The sequence below is a fragment of the Acomys russatus genome, chromosome 13 (genome assembly GCF_903995435.1).
Source record: "Acomys russatus chromosome 13, mAcoRus1.1, whole genome shotgun sequence".
In the NCBI taxonomy this organism is placed as follows: domain Eukaryota; kingdom Metazoa; phylum Chordata; class Mammalia; order Rodentia; family Muridae; genus Acomys; species Acomys russatus.
Genome location: NC_067149.1, coordinates 66,515,191 through 66,530,115, shown reverse-complemented (window position 1 = coordinate 66,530,115; position 14,925 = coordinate 66,515,191). Strand labels below are relative to the sequence as shown.

Genomic DNA, 14,925 nt, shown 5'->3' with positions numbered 1-14,925 from the left:
CCATTGCCTGGGAGAAAATCCATGCCCTCCTATTGAGACAGAGTTTGCTGGTTCATCAGTTTTAGCAGTAGCAAATAGTACAGATTCCTAATTTATCTCACTGTAACTACAGATGGTTTATGTGTTTTTCAAAGCATGGAATGATAGGAATTTGGGGATGATAAAAGGCCAGAAGTAAAGACGTTGCCTGCTTGTGTCTCCTTTTAGTGACTAGTCACAGATCTGTGAAATGTTAAACCTGGCGGTGGACCAACAGCTCTTCTTCTGTGTTAGGAAAAATTAAAGTTCAGGGAGGTCTGGCACACATGCCTGAGACCAAAACTGGTGAGTTAGGTCTCAATTCTAGTTCACTGGGAAATGAGTGACCCTGAAGGGAGAAGGGAATGCAGAGCAGCAGCGTGTCTAAGAGCCGCATTATGGCTCACACTTCTTCATGTGTCTGGGTTGAGTGTGGGGATGTTTAAATGGGATTCATTCAGGTAGAAGAACGTGATGGAAAGGTGGAATTCTCTGTTTAGAGATCAGACCTGAAACTGTTTAATCCACACCAGATATTTGTTAAAGAGATAGTTACCAAGAACTTATAGCTCCCTACAGATTTATCTAGTGTTCTCAAGATTATCATTTCCTTGGGAAGGGGACAGAAGTGGGAAAGTAAGGAGGGCATGGACTGGGGAAAGCCAGGAAGTCTGACATGTCCCTGCGACTGGGGAGCTGAGGAGAGTGATAGGTGAGCTCGCATGCTGTCCGGAGTTTTCCAAGATCTCCCGAAAGCCAGGAGGGAACCACAGAAAGATCTTTCTTTTTTTTTTTTTTTAATTTTTTATTAATTTATTCTTGTTACATCTCAATGGTTATCCCATCCCTTGTATCCTCCCATTCTTCCCTCCCTCCCATTTTCCCCTTATTCCCCTCCCCTATGACTGTTCCTGAGGGGGATTTCCTCCCCTTGTACATTCTCATAGGGTATCAAGTCTCTTCTTGGCTACCTGCTGTCCTTCCTCTGAGTGCCACCCATAATTTCCTACAGGGTGGGGTGGGTGGAGGGGGAGGAGACAGAGAGAGAGAGAGAGAGAGAGAGAGAGAGAGAGAGAGAGAGAGAGAGAGAGAGAGAGAGAGAGAGAGAGAGAGAGAGAGAGAGAGATGTGCATCCATGTCAAGTAGGAACTTGGCTACTGACCTTGCTGTAGAGCATTGAAAGTTACAACATGTGTTGTTTTGAGAGAAGGATGGGCAGTCAGTAAAAGGAAGAAGGAAGCGTTGTTCTTTTTTTAAAAATATATTTTATTAATTTATTTATATTACATCTCAATTGCTATCCCATCCCTTGTATTCTCCCATTCCTCCCTTCCTTCCATTGTCCTCTTACTCCCCTCTCCTATGACTGTGACTGCGGGGGACCTCTTCCCCCTGTATATGCTCATAGGGTACCAAGTCTCTTCTTGGTTGGAAACATTTTTGTGTTCAAAGATTTTGAGTCTCTTAGATTTATCCATTGTCTCATTCCTTCTAGGATAATGATTTTTCCAAACGTAGGTTAAAAAGTACTGTAGCACGCTTTACCGGAGGATGTGTTAGGCTAGAGTTGGGGGCTAAGAGTGTTAAGTGTTAAAAGTACTATTTAGAAATTTGACTGAATTGCTTAGTTTTCACTTGGAAATATAATTCATAGAAGCAGAAGTGTAAAATGCTGTCAATTAAAAAGAGCATAGGAAATTGGATATGCTAATGAAGTGCATTACAATGTTAGAAACAGCCTGCAGGATGGAGTGATGGCATAGGTAGGGTTAATGCAAACTTTGCTCAGAAAATTAGATTAAGGTCAATGAAATTAGTACAATTAGGTGGTTCTCACTGAGAGCATGTACATCACTGTGGTTAAAAGTACATCAGAGAGGAATTGGAGAGATGTGGACTCAAATGGTTTGCCATTTAATGAGAGCCTGAGTTTAAACTACATTTCAACGTATAAAAGCAGTGGTAATATTTTCTCCATCCTAGTTCTGTTTAGAAGAGATTCAAGAAATGTCTCCTAAAGCCCTATGTAGTCGGGCAAGTTGTTGTTTCGTAGGTTCTGCTGTTTTCCTCAGCACCTACGTGGGTTCCAGCAGCATCTGATGGTGAACAGTGACAGAATGGTCTAATCTAAACGTGTTCACGGAATCCCAGGCCCAACCACACTGGAGCAGTGCACGTGTGGTCCCGGGAAGAGCTGTGAGTCTAGAGAGAAAGACTGACAGTTATTGAAACAGTTGCTTTGGAACTAACACCCAAGCGAAATGTTGAAAGCTGCACATTTCAGGTCATTTCCAACTTGGTTCTCCCTCACTCCGACCCCGTGGTCGGAGCTTGGTCCCCCCACACAGATCTGCTATTCATACCCGTTAACATGCACAAGGCTCTATTCACTTCCAGGAAGCCAGTGGCTTCGGTGGAACTATAAGAATTTGGCCCTCGGTGAGGGATCTGAATGAGTGAGTTTGGCGCTGGCAGGAGCATGAAGGCACGTGACACATTTCCTCGGGCTCCTTACACTTCAGGACCCCAGGTAGCTTGGAAATTCTACAGGAGAAGCAGGGAGTCCAGCCAAATGCCCCTGTAAGGTGGCATGGGTCTCCCTCAACTATTCCTGTCATCCCAAAGGACAGGAGAAAAGGACAAGTAAATCCCTGCTCAGCAGAAAACACAGCACAAATCAATCCTTTTAAAATAAAGTTGTATCCAGTCAGGCTGTAGGTGTTAGAAGCCAAAGCTGACATTCCTGTCTTGAGTTAACTTACGTGGCTTCTTCATTTTCTTAGAAAACCTATTTTAAATTGACTTTTAAAGTTTTGTTGGTTTCCTGAGACAAAGTCTTGCTGTGTAACCCTGGCAAACTTTTGGCAGTTCTTGACCTCAGTGGAAGGTCAAAGGTGTGGACCACCACCTCTGCTTTGAAGGCTTGATCTTTGTTGTCCAGAACAATGTCAGGTAAACTAGAGCCTTTGCTCTCAGTAGGGAAAACGCACAGGAAGGCACCTGGGGCCTTCTTACATGCTGGCCTGGAGTAGGTTGACTCTCAGCCATTTCTTCTGCAGAAGCAGAGAAATTTCTTCTCTCAATATTATCACTCATGCAATTTTCAGTACCAGAGGCATCGGGCCTCTAAAAAGGAAGAGATGTTACATTTCTGACAGCTTTTCCCTTCCGCTGAGGGAAACAATAAAAAATAAACACGAAGCTGTCGGCATGGCCCGTGCATATAATGCCATTTGCATGTGATTTCCTCTGCGCCTCTAGATAATTGAATTTATTCAGGCAATTTATTTTTTAAATGTGTGGTCTCTGTGAATGGAAACATCTTAACTAAAGACAACCCTTTTATTTCCTCTTAATGAAATATATACATGTATGTGTACACGTCTGCGAGAACCAAGGGACTGAGGAGGAAAATAATGGAAAAGCGAAAAGATGTACTGTAAAAAATATTAATTAAGGAGATGAAGTCTGACTTTCACAAGGCGGTCCCTGCCTTTGTGTTCACCACCAGCAACGTTCAAGGTCCCTAGGTGCCCTATGGAGCTTTCTCATTATCTCTCCCTGTTTGATGGTGCAAAGTACAAGAAACGGATAGCCGAGGCCTTTCGTAAGAGGCCTGGATGTGCAGATTATCTATGAGCTGGTGAGCAGAGCGGTCCTGGGCTGGTTCCAGCCCCGAGACTCCCTCTTCACACACATAAAACCTCAATGAGAACCATCAAGCTGTTCCCCTTCACCGCGCAGCGAGGCTCCCGGAGCAAGCCTCCGTTCCCTTGGTGTAGGAAGGTGGGGGAGCACTTGTCTTCTTCTTGGGGTTGTGGGGTTTTTTTTGTGACTTTCTGAGTAGCACGCTGGGGTCACTCTGGGATATGTCAGAAGTACAAGAGGTCATTCAAAAGATAGAGATTCAAGTAGAATTGTAGGAATAAAAAAAAAGAAAGAAAAAGAAAAAGAAAAGAAAGACAGAAACCCTGTCTAAAACTCACAATCACTTGTCTTTCTACATGCCATAGCACTTAAGTATGCATTTTAAGAACATGTATTTACCAGTGATGTAATTTATTAGTGTGGGTTAGGGATAACTAATAGACACCTCTCATTTCACCCACGGGTACAGCTCTAACACCCACCGTAGCAGCGACTTTGGGAGAATGTTAGTGAGTGTCGCCCCCTCCTCTTTCCAGTGTCCGTATGACTGGACAGATGGCTAGCTGCAGTGGGCACCCTCAGAAGATCCGTGTGTTGGTTGCCAGAAAGGATAAGGAAGTTGCAACTTGGGCTTCTGCATTTCTACCATGCTGTCTTCTTATCTTTTTTTTTCCTTCCTGTTTTGAAGAGTAACTGAAGTTTTTTACTCTTCTGTTTTATTATATAGCCTTCTTATTTTTCCATTTTTCTCTTAGCTTTGCTTAACCTATAGGTATGCACTCTTTTTATGTATACATTTTTCTTTGCAAAGACTTCACATATATGACACACACTTATATGCACACACACATGCACACACACACACACACACACACACACACACACACACACACACACCACATTTTATAATGGCTCGTGAATGGAGAGGGGTCCCCTCCTCTTCCCTGACAGAAAATGGCTCCTGCATTTCACGTCCCTTCTTTCTTTATCTTTATCATGTCACCCTGGATACAGTGTCACCTTTTACCTCCTCATCTTCTAGTCACTACCTGAGTCCTTGGGAGGAGATCAACTGGTGTTTCAATCCTGTACTACAAGGGTCAGAAGTCAGAGCTAATGTTCCATTAATGAATCACTTTAGTAAAACGTATTTACTAAGACTACCTTATGTCTGGCATGGTACCTTCAGGACTTACAACTGAGGCAGAAGGGTCACTTATAAGTGTCAACCAGCCTGGGCTACATGGTGAGTTCAAGTCTAACCTAGGGTATGGGTTATATGGGAGCCTTTCTCAGAGAACAACAGCAGCCAAACTCTGGATGCTGGAACTTGTGTCTGTCATGTCAGAACTGCAGGATCAGGAGGGCCAGGAGTTCAAGGCCAGATCCTACACATGGCAAGTTTGAGGCCAACCTGGGTTTTGCATGAGGCCCTGACTCAAGGAGACAAAAACACAAAACAAAGCAAGCAAACTGCTCTCAAAACAAAAGCCAGCTTTTCCAGACATATCAGCTCTATTCTGGGAGTCACGTTACTCCCCATGCTCTGTGCCAAGACCATAATCCTGATTTCTTCCCCACAAGCAAGAGCCACTGTTATCACTCAGTACGGTCTATTTTCAACTTATCAACCCCCTGTCATGACTTTCTTCAAATTCTCTCTAGGACTTGAAGGTTTAAACAATAAGTTGTTTTGCCTGTTTCATGGCAAAAATAAAATGTATGTGAAAAGTCACAAGTACACGCATGTGTATGCTCTCCCAATGGAACCACTCATTACGAATGCCTCACCCTGCACCTGCACCCTGCATGGGTAACGTGCCGGACACCCCTGCCGGCATGTGTCTGGACACATTTTGTTCCGTGTAGCACAGTCCCATCATTGTGCCCCCAGAAGTGTGTATCCCTGGCCAGTGTGTGGAGTGGATGAAGATGGAAAGGCAGTGTGCAGTGGGCTGTGAGCAAAAACGATTCAGCTGTTGTATGTGGCTTGCAAGAACCTCACAGCGAGCGTAACTTCTGTGTCCTAGCCCGCTTCCCACACTCAGTGCCACAGTCTGGTGGAAGGCCTTTATGGTCACTTACAGGTAATGGGACCAGTTTCCCATACAAGAGGGATGGCACTCCCCCTTCTGCCAGCATCACTCTCCTCTCCAGGGCTGCCAATCTTCCCAGGATACTGCTTCCACAGAGCCCCTTCCAAGAGTCCTCCATCCCTGCTAGGTACCTGCTAAACCCGCTGCTTGTCTTTTGTGATCCTTCACGAAACGGCCATTGTATGTAAGCAGTCCGACTCGCCTTGGTCCTCCTTCATTACAATAGACATAAACTGTGAGATCCCATGCTTATGCCTCTCAAGCAGGCCTGTGCATTTTCTTCTATCCAGTTCTTACAAGTTTAGACCAGAAGACCTTTGTACTTATTTCTCATAAGACCGAAGAGCTCCGTGCATGGAAATTTAATAAATTCGTAATTAACTCAATTTGTACTTATTGAACACTAAAGGAAGATACATGGTGACTAATCTGAGATGTTCCCACACTCACGGTATAAAGAGAATATTAAATAAGCAATTTCAGAGTAGTATACCTGGTGCTGTGACAGAGAGCTTGCCATATCGCTTTAAATCCCAATGTTCTTCCTTCTGTAAACTTCCCTATTTCCCCGCGCTAGGTTGCTGCTGTACAAATCAGCACTTAGCAGTTGTTATGGTTACGAATTGCTTCGTGTATATTTCAATGTCTCTAAAATCATTAATGGCGACGAGAGAGAATTCCGGCTTTCTTTTCTTATACCTTTGGCACACGTCACAGCAGCTGAGTTTGCTGGGGAAGACAACATAGCCAAGGGATCGCCAACATGGGCTGTAGAGTTGGGTCTTGGGTTTAATTTTCTGCTTTTCCATTTCCATCCACCACTTTTAAAGTAATAACTTCTAGAAACCCTCATTTCCTCACACGTGAAATAGGAATCACGCAGTCGTCATGGAATTTCTCTGAGAGTTATAAAACGTTATAGTCCACAGAACCCTTCATAACAGCCATCACTAACTCCAGAAAGGGGAGTCGCGGCCGCTGAAACATTAGATTTCGTATGTTTTAGGAAAACATCTTCACAGTTCAAACAATTTTGATTTTTCTTCCCTGCCAAACAATACACTCCAGGCTTTCAACACTAAAATAAGAAGATCTTGCCCATAGAACCATGTAGAGACCATTTTGTCCCTGGAAATCTAATGCTTCTCTGAGCAGATGTGTGTTTGTTGGTGATGGCTCCTGCTACAGGCTGGTTCTGATATGCCTGCTAACATGGATGCAGAGCGTTAGGCTTTACAGGACCAATGCAGGGTTTATCTGTGAGGTCAATTGTGTGAATACAGACTGTGCCTTGTTTCAGCATGCTATGTAAACTGAACTGCGAGGCCTTGAGGCTTTTATGTGATCAAGTCTCTTCTCAAAGCCATGGTGCTACATCGGCTTGGAATTGCATTCTGATTCAGTGCCTTAGGAAAAATAGGTTATCAATACTTTTCAATGGGAGGCTAGAGTGCTTTTAATGGTGTGAGAATAAACTGACTGTAGGCTCTAGAGTTGGCCTGATCTTCTGAGGTCAATGCCCTTTTGACGAGTTCTAGTCATGTGACTGACAAGACTAGAAACGCAGTGCGTTTCCGTCCTTGTCCTTGTCCGTGTTCATGTTACTCTTGGGGCTTTCTACTAACTGGTCAGAGGAATCTCAGGATTAATATGTGAGAGTTCCTAAAACACCCATGAAGAAGGGGTATCCTGGTGTGCCTACCTCACAGAGGGAAAAAAATGTCAGAAATTTCTAAATACAACATGCCAACTAGTTGACATTGTGGACTCATGAGAAAGAATGCATTCCTCTTGAGGTTTTCTCAAGCATTTGGTTTTTAGAAGTTTTCTTTCATGATTAGTGGTAGCTGAGCATTGTTCTTTTGATCGTTTTCATCACGTATCACTTTGTAAAGAACCATGGAGGTGTGAGATCTAAAACTTCCCCCTAGCTGGGTGCCTTACCAGGCAACAGAGGAAAAGGATGCAGGCAGCCCTGATGAGACTTGGTAGGCTGGGGTCAGTTGGTAGGGGAGGAGGGCTCCCCATCTCTGAGGACTAGGGGAGGGGCATAAGGAAGAAAAGAGAGGGAGGGTGGGACTAGGAGGAGATGAGGGAGGAGGGCCTATGATCAGGATATAAAGTGGATAAACTGAAAAAATAAATTTATATTTTAAAAAATCTGAAACAAAAGTGCAGTGATGTGTACAGCAGCATGCAGACTACTCCCCTCCTAAGCAGAGTTTCAGGGTTCCATTCACACAGGGTCCCCTGGAAAGAAACCTTGTGCTGAGTGAGACAAGCCTTAGGAAAACAGCCCATGATGTTTTCAGACTGAGGATCCTCCTGCCTCAGCTTCCTGAGGGGATCATGCCTGAGACACGGGCAAAGAGCAGAGAACTCTCCTCATATCAGACAACCAGCAAACAGTGGAAGCAGAATCATTTGGTGACATTTTCTCCACACATTATTACTCACCACACTGCTTTGCCTAATGAGCCGCAATTGCAATGAAACTTAGGAACTTCAGGACTCACCCAGGATCTCTCACATAGGAGGCAATCATGCTACCACAGAGGCGCCCCAGACCCAAACATTCTCGTTTAATGATCAAAAGGAATTATTGAAAATATGATGTAGCAACAGTGGGTGAGGAGCTCACATGGACAATGGAGGGAACTGAGTCCCACAGATTGTCGTCTGGCCTCCAAACACACATCTTGGTACTGGCCTCCCCTACTGACCTCCACAGAGCTTCTTACACAAAATAAACAAGCGAATATCATTTAAAAAATTAAAATTCAAAGAAAACCAAAATAATATCTTTTACCGTATACATATTTTCATTATTCTTAAGCTCTGAACATCAATTACATATGTGTCTGTGTGTATAGACATGGATTAATTATCTTTCATTATCCCATTTTAGATAATGTTTTAGGTTTTTCTTCTTGTTATGACAAAAAACAAAAACAAAACCTAAAACAAAACAAAACAAAACAAAAGAAAAACCAACTCACATCTCTGGGGGAAAGACTTTCCCTTGACTCAGGACTTCAGACCCTGTGACAGGAGGAGCCAAGAGGCAGACAGAGGAGGTGGTCTTCTCGACTTCTTGTTCCACCTCTAAGCCGTGTGGGACCCCAGCCTACTAGATGTTGGCACTTCCATTCGGATTGCATCTTCTATAATAACCTCTCTCCAACACACACACACACACACACACACACACACACACACACACACACACATACACACACGAGAAAGAGAGAGATAGACAGGCAGACAGAGGGGCGAGGGAGAGACAGACAGAGACAGAGAGACAGAGACAGAGAAAGACAGAAACAGAGAGACAGAGACAGAGACAAAGAGAGACAGAGACAGAGACAAAGAGAGACAGAGACAGAGACAGAGAGAAACAGAGACAGAGAGAGAGACAGAGAGAGACAAGCTCAAGCAAGTGCAGCCTTTGTGCTTCCTAGTCTGCTGGTTAACCCTAAATCTGGTAGGGCTGTAAGGCTGACAATAGAAAGCAACATCACAAAGAAAGTGACTCTGGAGATACCTCAGCTTGTTAGCCAAGGGACTTGTTCACAGAGGAGTCTGAGGGCTTGGAGAGACAGCTCAGTTGTCCAAAGCACCTACTGCTCTTGCAGAGGACCTGGATTCAGCTCCCAGCACCCACATGGCAGCTCACAACCATCTGTAACCTCCAGGTCCAGGGACTCTCACTTCTCCCTGTGTTGTCCATGACACTATACACATGGGGTGTATACAGACATACATTTATACAAACACACACACACACACAGAACATAAAACATTTCTGAAAAGGGAGCCCGAATTAAGCTTGAACAGTAACCCCTGGTTTCATCTGTTTACCTACTGAGTTAAACTGTTTTGATGCTGCAATGGTTTACGGCATGTGGGAAGCTTTCCCAATATGTTTTATTTAACGCAGAACATTGTATCTAATTATAAACAAGGCCATCGCATGTCCGGCTGGTTGGCATCCCTCAGTACGTGTCTACTCTACATGGAATATAGTAAGGAATGGCCCCTCTTTTGCCTGCATAGCTACTTTACATATGCGGGCACCCAGACTAAATTATGATGAATTCTTAACTACATTTCTTCCTTCAGACCCATGGATGTGAACAGTGTTTTCGCTCAGTTTACTAAGAGTTCCAGTAAAACTGCTCTGGAGACTTCTTCCAGAAGTGTGAGGTGTGGCAGGCCCTCAGGATCCCGTTGTCTTAAGTAACTTCCCTGGCAGGATGAACGTCAGTGGAAGTACTTCACTGTGAGGACTTTTGGCGGAGAAACATCATATGGTTGGTCTTGGAGCCTGGGAGGGGGGGACCACAGAGGTCTCAGGTGTGTCTGCGAGATGTTTGATCTTGAGACACGGGAGGCTATCAGAGCACAAGGTGTGCTTGTTTTTACCGGTTCTATTAGTTAATGTATTAGCAGTTCTCTAAATGCCACTTTTGCTTATTAAGAGGTTCAGAGGGCACATGAAAACATACACGTCGTGGCCAAATGCACATCTTTGGGTTTCCAGCAAATGTGACTGTGCAGGAGAATGTAGGGAGAAGACGTGTTAGGCACCCTGTCCTCAGCATCTGCATGGAAACCAAGATGTTCTCTCAAGTGCCTTTTCCAGTTATGACCTCTCTCTGTGACCCAGAATAGTCCCTGTTTATAAACACAGTTTATTACGTGTACTTATTTACTGTGCTTGGGCATCAAGATGGCTGTGAGCATCAGTCCCCTCCTTCCACTATGTGGATCTTTGGGGTTGAACTTGGGGCCTTAGGTTTGGTGCGAGATTCTTTACCAGGTGTGCTATCTTGCTGGCCGAGAAAGCTTGTTTTCTAAGGCTCAGTTTCCTTTGCCAGGATTTAGCTATTTTGTAAAGTTGATGGTGCTATCGTACATAACCATTCTTTAACCCTCACATCATAATAATATTAATCAATTAAGGCAAATTTTGTCACATTCAAAGTGCAACCTATGTCCAAGGTGCACCCTTGACAAAAGCAGCTAAATCTCACACTCTGCAGCCTCTTTTGTCATTGTGGAACCAGTAGACAGGCTGAGGCAAGTGCTCAGGGGAAGAGTGCTCACTGTACATGTGTAGGGACCTGAGTTTGGATCCTGAGACATACATCAGCCATCAGTATACATGTGACCACTTAGATGCCAAAATGACCGTTTAGGACAGGAAAAGTGTCATGTGCTGGCAGTTTCACCCTTGCCTCTCCCTTTTTCCACCAATTTCCCCAAAGATCATTTTGCCTTTTCTCTCTCTTCCTGTGCCATTTAGGTTCTGTCACTTAATAACCCGATTCTTCCCCCACTGGAGCTACTGGTCCCTGGCACTAACCCTCTTGTGTTAACTCTTGCATCATTCTACCGTGGAGGTTCTTGAAGTAGAGTGGACATGAAGCTTCTTGAATCTCATGTTTTGAGTCCCCTTCTAGATGCTCTGAGTTAGGAATGTAGGGGCAGGGCAGGCAGAACTCTATCAAACATTTCCAGGTATGCCACCATCTTCAGTTCAAGGATGTGCATTTGGGAAGAAGCAAATCACTTTATGAGGATCACCACAGTAAGTTAGCTGTTTCACTTGCTGTCTTACTGTCAATGGGATACAGCCAAAGGAGGCCTTAAGATAGTTTCCTAAGTTTTGTTTGTGTATTAGTTGGTGAGTTTTATGGGCCTGTCCATTGCTAGCTTGACGTGGCATGCAGAGAACCTCTTCCAACTCTGGGCACTGCTGCTCTGTGGCTGCACAGTTAGTAAACTGTTGCTGGTGAGACTCTAATCAATCCTAATTCAGGTCCTTCCCCGTTGCTTTTCCTGTGACTGAAGGTTCAGTTTACTGAAGAGAGAGGGCAGATAGCATTTGTAGATCATTTTAAAAGTATGAACTTTTCATTACGTTGACTCTCATCAATTAGTTGGGGGAGAAATTCATGCTGAGTTCATGCTATTGTTTAAGTGTCAAAGGTCATTTTAAATTTTATTGGATAGAAAGATGGACATGATTTACAGGTATATACTGTTTTAACTAATTTGAAAGCATTTTTTTCTCTTACGAAAGGTGAGCATATTAGAAGGAAATTTTCATTTCATAATTATTGGGAAGAAGAGAGCCTATCTTGCTCACATATAATGTATCTCTAAACAGTTATCTTATTTTTTAAGAAAAAAAAATATGCTATTGTTAAGGTTAAACAGAAGATTCTGAAGCCTGGAAAGTTCTCTCACCAGCTGTTGTTCCGGCTTCAGTCTGAGTCTGAGTCCCTTAAGTTCTCTATTAACTGGAAAAACAATTAGTCCTACCATCAAGATTAAATTTAGGCCTATAAGACTCTTTAAAAATGCTTGACATAAGCTATCCAATTATTATTATATAGTCTAATAAACAGCCTATAAATATAATGCTTTGTTACTACCATGAATGAATTTAATTTCCATGCATAGAACCAAAAACTTAAGGAAGATAATGCATCTTCTAAGATCAAATGCCAAGGATGAGGTGCTGTTTGGAGCTGGTTGATTTCATTAGTTCAGTTCTTTTTTTTTTTTTTTTCAAATGAAACAACTCTTCCTCATTATCCAAATTAACATTTAAATATGAGACATGGTATTTTCCTCCAAGTATTTATAGTGAAATGTAATCTTTAGAAAAAGTGAAACAAAACCTATTCTCCCAAGGCTATTTCAATTGAGGGGGGTGTGTGGAACATGCTATTTCTTATTCTCCTGCTTGCAAAGGAGACAACGGGATAAACTCCAGGATCGCAGGGGAGAGACCCGCACATGCATTCAGAGGCTTGGTCACTCTGATGGCGTCAGATGCTGCAGCACACCTCACAGTTCTGTGCATCTGACTGTAACATCTTGACACTTGCACCCAGATTTTCAGAGTGGACTGGATACATATTCTCGCCCTTTCCTGCTTCTGTAAGTTGACTGAGTTTCATCAGCCATCAGAGTGAAGAGAAAGTCACAGCTGTGTTTCATGTGTAGCAAAAACAATCTCAGGAAGAAACGGGGACCACTAAGACTCCTCTGACTGCAGGCTGAGCCTGCTCTCCCCAGGAAGACAGACACCATGCAAGTGAACAATGGAGTTCCACACTGCAACCACTGGTAACCACCCATGATAGGGATTAACAGCGCCAGCGTCAGCTAAAATGTCACCTGACAGGTGAAGTGACTTTAGGATTGAGTTCTGTGTGAAATAGCAATGACGCTTAACAAATTTTCTTTAAGTTTGTCCTGCCATGGCAACTGAATTTAGGATCCTTGAGATACAAATTAAGCCTTTTAAAAATAGCTCCTTCTGGTATGTAAGGTGTGGAAGTGGGAGGTGTATAAATGGGGTCCTTCATTTGGGAGTAATTTCTGATCTTCTACACCTGACTGCATGCAGATGTGGGAGCCACCCTCTCTCAGGATGATTGGCCACAGAAAAGCATGTGTCTTTAGTCAGCTGTCATGTTCTTGTTTCTAGAGCAGTCTGTGTTTAATGTGAGAACCAGGTACAGACATGTTTTCTGTGTGAAGCCTCACTTGAGATATGTTTAATTTGACCCAGGGGTAGAAATGAGATGAAAAATCTTCTTTGATATACAATGAATATAGATGCTTCTTGCTGCATTCTGTGTTGTGGATGATGCACACTGTGGGCCATTCACGAGAAACACTCTTAGGAGCTCACAGAGTGAAGTATTCAGTACTCCGAGTGAGCTGAGCCTGGGTGCTGTTTCTCTGTGTGTGTACGTTTGGGTATAGCTTTAAATAAAGAGTCAAAAGTGGGCATACAATTTCCCTCCAAGGGCTTGTAATGTCTAAGTAATGTAAGTTGTATGCAAAATCCAATAGCATTAGAAACACATTGTGTGTCCAGAACACTCACCCAGCACGTCGGAGGCATATCCCGTAATGATACAGAATGAGTGAAGTCACTTGGGATTAATCTATTTGGGGCTTAGAAATTGTAATTTAGGTTTCTTTAGCTCACGTTCCCTTGTCCTCCTCCCCTCTTCCTCTTCCTTTTCTTCTATTGTTTTCTCAACAGCCCATCCCACAAACTGACATTTCTACAGTTAATGTCCCTGTACCCACTAACATCTGTTAATCCAAAATCATAGTAACATATAATGACTATGTTGATAACTACTTCCAAGGACTGAGATGACAAGATTTTAGCTAAGTAACTCAGTATACTTTAAAAGAGCCAATATTAGCCTGAGTTTTTAAGATTCTGAGACATCAATGCTATTTGTTTCATTTCTGGAGCCTGATATCAGATGATGAAGGCATCAACAAGCATAGTGTGTTATTTTATATATCCCACTTGCTCGCACTGGAGCATCTTTTAAAGAAGATCTTCCATGCCATACAAATGCGAAAAATATCAGAGTGAAACTCACAGAGCTCCGAGGACACAGTTTGCTTTGTGGAAACTTAAAGGACTAGAGACATAAGTGATGGCCCCAGAAAACCTTCAAGTAAGAAAATTGTTTATCATGCCAGATTCATGCGTCTTTAAGATGCCTGAACTATCTGTGACATGAAATACACCCTGCATGTCACAGATGCCACAAATGTGTGGTTGAAATTTGGGAGAGGAAAGATAAGAGAGTACAAAACTACAAAGTTTTAGAATGAAGAATGGAGTCACTCACAGGCAGATGATCACAAAGAAGCAAAATTGAGGGGACCACGTAAAAAGGCGCTTGATGCTACAGTGAGATGTGGGGAAGGGCAGAAATTAGGCTTCAAGTAGCAAGCCAGCCAGTCAGGAAAGCTTCCACAGAAACAGAAGCAGTCTCCTCACAATGTTCCTGCCCACTGTACAAGTCTCCTGCGTGGTGAGGCTTTTGCAAAGCTTAAGAGGGGCTGGGGCACCAAGAGAGACCCAGTTTCATTTAGGAAGCCATGAAGCGGAGATACCTACTGAAGAGGAAAGCAAAGTGCACGCATATATGATGTGCTTAAACATTCCAGCGTCACCAGGCAAGGTACACGCATATATGATCTGCTTAAAAATTCCAACGTCACCAGGCAGCTAAAGGCAGTTGACGGCTCCACCTAATATTCATACAAACATCTGAGACCTTTAAACAACAGCCAGGACGGAAGGCCTACACTATGACAACATTTA

At 43.3% G+C, this 14,925-nt stretch overlaps 1 protein-coding gene across 12 annotated transcripts in view; it reads left to right on the top strand.

Moving 5' to 3' along the window:
• Window positions 1-14,925, top strand: part of Sox5 (SRY-box transcription factor 5) — a 775,369-nt gene that overhangs the window by 482,241 nt on the left and 278,203 nt on the right. The window lies entirely within an intron of this gene.